Genomic DNA, 6,926 nt, shown 5'->3' with positions numbered 1-6,926 from the left:
AAGACACACTTTTCTTCACTTTCTCTTAATCTTTTCACACACTTTGCAAAAACTGTTACAAAAGACAAACGCGTTATCCGATTGCAAACAAATTTGGAACACCTACAAGAGGTTCAAACGTAAATCCTATTATTAATTTTAGTGTGAATCCGGTGAAATGTTTATGAGTTATGACCAATTATTCACATAAAAACAAAATGATTTGTTGTCCTGCCTGCAGGGTAAACTACTTCATGGAATAAACTGAAAATTTATAGATTAGCCATCACATAGGAGTGCCTTTTGGTGGTTTGATAGGAATTGAGAAAAAGACCATGAGATATAAAGCAAAACCGAAGGTGTGTAACTATTGCGCGATCGATAAAATGACAAAAGTTTTTATGCCTACTGGACAAACCACTTAAGGGAACCCTACTCAGTGTGAAACAGCTAAAACAGTTAATTAAATCACTACTCTACATTGTTTCCTTGTGGTGATATCTTCCTTCAAGGCTGAATTCTACCAGTTTCACCTAAACTTGTCTTCACATATGCACTAACAGCAGCCACTTTTTTGTTCCAGATGATGAAAGAATAACCACCACAAGTAAGTACATTTGCTCTCTTTCATTTCATTGTAATAACAAGACACTAAGAGCAACTACACATCTAGTGAGTTAACTACCGTGCAACTATGTAACATTGTGTTATACCCGTAAACCCAGTAAGTGTGGCTTGACCATTTCATTACAGGTGCACTAGAATACCTTTATAAAATGAAGTTTAAAGCATTTAAAACGAGTTAATATCGAAACTAACAGATGTAATACTCACCGTGATGTAGGTAAAAAAATACTAGTATCTAATGGCTATCAGAGTAGGGCATCAATAAGAGTATCAGTGCTGTAATTAGAATACTGACACATGCGCAGTAACACGTGCAACTAATCAAACGAGTCGGCAATTGCTCTTCGCAATGCCATGCCGAGGAAGAAAGCTACAGCTTCTCGCCAATCCCCTTCAAGCACCTGAACTTCTGGACAGAGCCAGGACACACTGGAGCTGCCTCTGAAGTGAAGCTGACATTCCACGACTACGCCTCGCCCCTTAACAACGAATGACATCCCCCGAAATCATAGCGGCTATTCGGGCACCACCCTCTGGATTGACGTCGGGAGGATTAATCACTATTACCACCGTGGCGTCTACGTCTGGCGGATCATCACCGCCGCGTCCCCCTACCATTGCTGCCACTACCCCCAACAACAACCACAGCTGTCACTGGCATGACCTCTTGTGAGACTCAAGGCCAGATAGGGAGTGCTATTCACGAAAGTCGCAGAGACGCTGTAAAACTAGAGGTGCAAGAGACATCGACTTGCTGACACAGCCTCCAGAGCAAGAGAGTGACTCAGTTGCGACCTGGCAACTAGGTGCCTCAGTGAAATTAGTGCCGACCTGACGGCGATAGTGATTCATGAAGAATCAACAGACCGTGTGCTTTACTGAAATCGATAGCAGTGACTTCAGGATGACATCGCTACCAGAACACTGGAGACGGGTTGATAGGTGGCTGATAGTTAAGGCCTCCACCAGAAGGATAGTAGAGCGAGAGTGACTAAATGGAACGGCAATGAATTGATTTGTTATCAATGAACAACATCCCACCAGACAGGCAAATAAACTCAGAGTGACAGCCAAAGGAAGAGTTGACTTCCATTCATTAATGAAAGACAACAATGAGCGACTCCCCCTACAAGGGCTCCATACATACATAAGTTAGTGTTTGAAGTAATACCTACTTTCACCATGATGCAATGTGTTTATTTTCGTAAAAGGGTATTAATTGTTATGGCTACCCTAGCATATTTTCTAGCAAATTCCTAATGTAGATAGCCTGAGTCACTTGCTAGAATGGTAACCCCAGGATACAGGCAGATTAAAACAAACAAGTACACACACTTACCTGTGTAAACTTAGAACTGCCATCCCTAGAGATACAGCATTGCCACATGGTGGCATGAAATAATTGATTGTGGGTTTAAATAATCAGTCATGCTTATTGTACAAATTGTAGGTTTGAGTAATTGTCTAATGGGGCTACATGATCACAGAAACCTAATTGAATGGTTATATGTAAACCCCCAGGTATACTGTTAATGTGCTTAGTCCCAGCAATCACCGTCTGCAGATCACATGCTAACTTTATGCAAAAAAAAAGTGATTGTCATTCTGTGTAGACAATTAGAACCAATTTAAACAATAAGTAGTGCTGGGTGGTAGTCAATGCAGCTTGCTTACCAAACATTTTATTACAAGATCTAAACTGATTACACATCTTGATAGTAAACTATTGATATCACTCGGCCTCTAACCAACCTAAACTAAAGTTTCTTGTGATAATTATCTTGGATGTCTTGTTTGCCAAACATTATTGGCCGCAGAGTTGCTAACCTAGAATTCATGTAGTCATTCTTTACTACTGTAGTAGTTACTTCAGTAGTGTATTTCCTGTATAACAATGCAATGATGCACAGCTGGAGTTTTTTCCGCCTATTTCCCATTGCAAGGTCATGCTATTATCATCCTTGGCCACACAGTAGTGACTGTAAGTAATAACAAAGACATATGTGACCACATTTTCCCTTACGGGTGCATTCGGCACATTAAAAATTAAGCTCTGAAACACAGCATTATAGGTAAAAATTCCCACCCAATAAAGGATACGATAAACCTTGAATTACAAAAAAAATTTTAGAAATATTAGATAAGTGTTGTCTGCGATTAACAGTACCATGCTAGTTTCAAATTCTAATTGTGTTATGACCAGGAGATGGTTTTCTGGGATTCAGTTGCAAGTGCACATTAATGGCAGCAGAGTCAGCCATCAACGTCTGTTTTAAAATAAAATTAATTTAAAAAATAAATAAATAAATAAAAACAATTCTGATCATAGCGTTACACCAGCTATACCATTCAACATTACATTAGCTCACAAAGTCTACACAGTAACAGCATAGCCATGGTACGGTATTATGTTGTGTTACAGTCTATTTGTATTATTACATAGATAAACAAAAGGTGATGCAGACACACATACATACTGTGGTAAACCTATTAACTGTCCACCACTGTAATATTTACTTGCTGAATACTTAGTTAGCTCAGAATAGTTCAAACCCTCATGGTTGTCAAGCATGCAAAGTGTGTTAATTTCATCATGCTTCACTAAGTGTTCAGGTTGCACCCCTTCTGCTGATAAAAAAACAAAAACAAACATTATGAACAACAAATGACAATACTTTAACAGCTATATTTATATTGTTAGCACCTCACATCTGTCATCATCACCAATCAACAGTTACTATTTACCAGTGGAGCTCCAAATCAACAGCTCTCCACATTACATTAATAAAGGCATAGGTGTAACAACATATGAGGGCTAGAGATCATGAGGTGGTTTTCTGCAGTTCGGTTGCAAGTGCACATTAACTGCAGCAGAATCGGCCATTAACACTTGCTTTAAAAATAATAAATAAGGTAAAGAAGTTGTCTCACCGGATCAGACTTACCACTGACTTCAAATCCGACTTACGCTGTTCATTATATCCCGAAATGGCATCAGTTTTCTGTACCACTCTCAGGAAACTTCGTTGGATTACCGGATATGGACAGATGCCTCTGGCACATGGGGCTGTAGTGCACAATTTGGAGATCAATGCTTCCAGTTCCCCCTGGCCCCTCTGAGTGGAAGCCAATTACCATAACGGCCAAGGAACTTGTTGCTATCATCTTCAGCTGTTCAGTATGGGGCAGATTCCTGAGTAGAAAGAGGGTACAGCTCTTGTGTGACAATCTTGGCCTTGTGGAGCCCATTCGGAAAGGTGCATCTAAAGACAACATAATGATGCACTTTCTCAGATGTCTCGGGTTTTGTTTTTCACAGCCCACTATGACATTCACATCACAGTTTCACACCTTCCAGGAGTCCAAAACACGGCAGCAGACCTGCTGTCAAGAAACAAGCTTCAACAATTCCTCGTCTCACAGCCAACAGCCACTTGCTTACCAACTGCCAATTCCACTTCGCCTTGCTCGAATTGTGTCGCTAAGACAGCTCGATTAGATGTCACCTCAGTTCCTCCGACACTCCAAGTCATCCAGATGCCCCAGTAACCTCTGCTACTAGTCACAACTGCATTACGCCACACTGAATACACCACATTTTTTCAAACAGGGCCTATGTCGCTAGTGCACTTGGTATCCATGTACTATTTTATTTCTATATATAGCTGTAAATGTAATCATGATGTATGTACAGATAACATGTGTGGGGGCACGCATGAGCCTACTCATAATATTTATGGGATATATGTCATGCACATTGCAAATGTAACAGGGCCCTATATAATTCACTGGCCTAGTTGCTTATATGTATATTTCACACCGGTACATGCATGCCTGGCATGTTAACCAAGAATCTCATACTGGTGTGTTTGCTCCGAACTGTATGTATTGCAACTGCCCACATATCCACAGGCACTATAATCATGTTGTTATCCTTATCGTTTACCACCATCATCTTCTTCTGTAGATGTGTGCCACTACCCTGGATGTCACACATTTAGCCGATCTCCGCAGCAAGGCTGATCACTTTCTTGCTCAAAAAACTAACCCCATCATCTATAACAACGTACTCTGCAGGAAAGAAAAAGTACATCCATTTCTGCAAACAGCTAGGACCTCCCGAATGCCATCATCAGAATCAACAGTGATTCTATTTGTCACACATCCTAGCTGAGGTCAACATCTCTTGTACCACTATCAAAGTGTATCTTTCAGTGAGCAGCTCACACCTCGACTTCAGCTAGTTTTTTACGTGGCATCAAAAAGTCTCAAGCATTGGACTCCCCACAGAGAGTCAGATTACCGATCACTGTCCGAATAATGCTAAGTATCAAGCAGACACTATCCAATCAATCCTATTCGTATAGAAATATCCTCGAGTTCCAAAAAAAAAAAAGTTTTTTAAAATCACTATCAAACAATCAAACACTGACCTGTTTGACAGGGTATACAAATTTACTTGGGAGCAACTGACACCCCTGTATGCCCCATACTAGGGATGCTTCCATATCTGGCACAAAGAGTAACACAAACTGGCCCTCTATTCCTCCCAGAGCATGGCCAAGGACTCACCTGGTGATGGTGTTGACGCAATGTGATTTCTGCTCAGTATTTTTTTTTCTATGCAACTACACATACATTCATTGCAATACACAAGTACGTAACACCTTCCTTCACTTCAGTGACATCATCTACACAGCAACCAGCTTATAGAAAGTAACTCAACTTCGCACTGTTCAATTGTAAACATTGTATTATGCATTCATGTATAACAATAAGCACCATCAAGTTCAAGCACCAGAATCCTTGGGGTGAAAGATTCCCATGTGGACATGGTCTCCTTTCTATGGCTTCTGCAGCAAGAATTTGGACCGTCAATTTTGCTGGCCCTGCTCCAACATTCTTGCCTGCCCAAGTATTTGTCGCCTAATTTGTAATGTTACTCTTGGCCTTTAATCAAAAGTAAAAAGTCTTGACCCAAAACAGTCGAGGCCTTGCACACCTACCAACTTACCACAATCAACTACAGATCGTGGCTGAGCTAGATGATTTCGGGAGACAAATGAGGCTACAGATTGTGGCAGAGAATCACAGAATACAGTTGTCCCAGGCAAGGTTAGTGACAACATTAACATACAGCAATGTTAAGATAGTGAATCCAAAATAATATATTTTATGTGTAAATCATATCACTTGGTGCCATGATTGCTAATGGGTCAAACACCATGACTACTATTAGCACCAAGCATAAAACTCATTAAACCATTACCCAACCATTTATATGCCAACAAAATACACAACAAACATATATTAAACTATTAACAAACTACAACACACACACACACAAAACTCACCCAGTTTCATAACCTCACTGGTAAACTGTTGTCATCCTCCAATATTGATGGGTCCCTCCTCTCTGACATACAGTTACAACCACCCACACACAAGTCACTTGTTCGACACACCATCCCACTGGTCACACCAACACCATTGTCACACATGACCTTGGATGAGCCATACTAGTTCTTAGTAGCTATACTACCTGAAAGACACAATATCAATACAATGACATACACTATCAGTGTGGAACTATATGAGCTATATGACCTCAAATTACAGAAGAAATGACACTCTTATAAGTCAAACTTATCATGATAACACTTCAGTACAACACAACTTATCAGGATATCTCTTCACTGACAATACTCCTCCTCAGTGTACATTACAATAATGTAACACAGTGTGGGCACATCAAAGGGATCACACAAACCACTCACTAGTGTGGGACTAGTTTCAATTAAACATCATATTGTGTATTCAAGGCTCATTGGATAGAGCCAGCCAAAAATTATGAAGTATTATATTGAAGTCTTTTCAATAGTGTTGGGCGATATATCGATATTATATTGTATCGTTTGATTTTTTGCTGATATCGAAAAGTATCGATATATTTTTCAGAATCCGATATTTCGATACGATACATCACGTGATCTGAATTTAATTTTAAAATGCATTTTAGCTTATTTAATTGTTAATTGTAGCTTTCCATTACCTTCAGCAATTTTCAAATCACTATTACTCTTGTGTATGTGGGCGGGGAATCTCCATTGTGTATAGCTGTAGCTACCTACTATCAAATTATGTAAGAAAACTGGCAATTTACATGAACAAATAATGTTACAATATCGTATCGAAAAGTATCAATATCGGTCAATTTTAGTCAATATCGTATCGATATCGTATCGTTCTGAAAATCCTGATATCGCCCATCACTACTTTTCAATGCTGTTAGTCAAGTTTCACTCACTACTTATATAGTA

This window comes from Dysidea avara, chromosome 5, assembly GCF_963678975.1.
Source record: "Dysidea avara chromosome 5, odDysAvar1.4, whole genome shotgun sequence".
NCBI lineage: Eukaryota > Metazoa > Porifera > Demospongiae > Dictyoceratida > Dysideidae > Dysidea > Dysidea avara.
Note: the sequence above shows the minus strand (reverse complement) of the source record.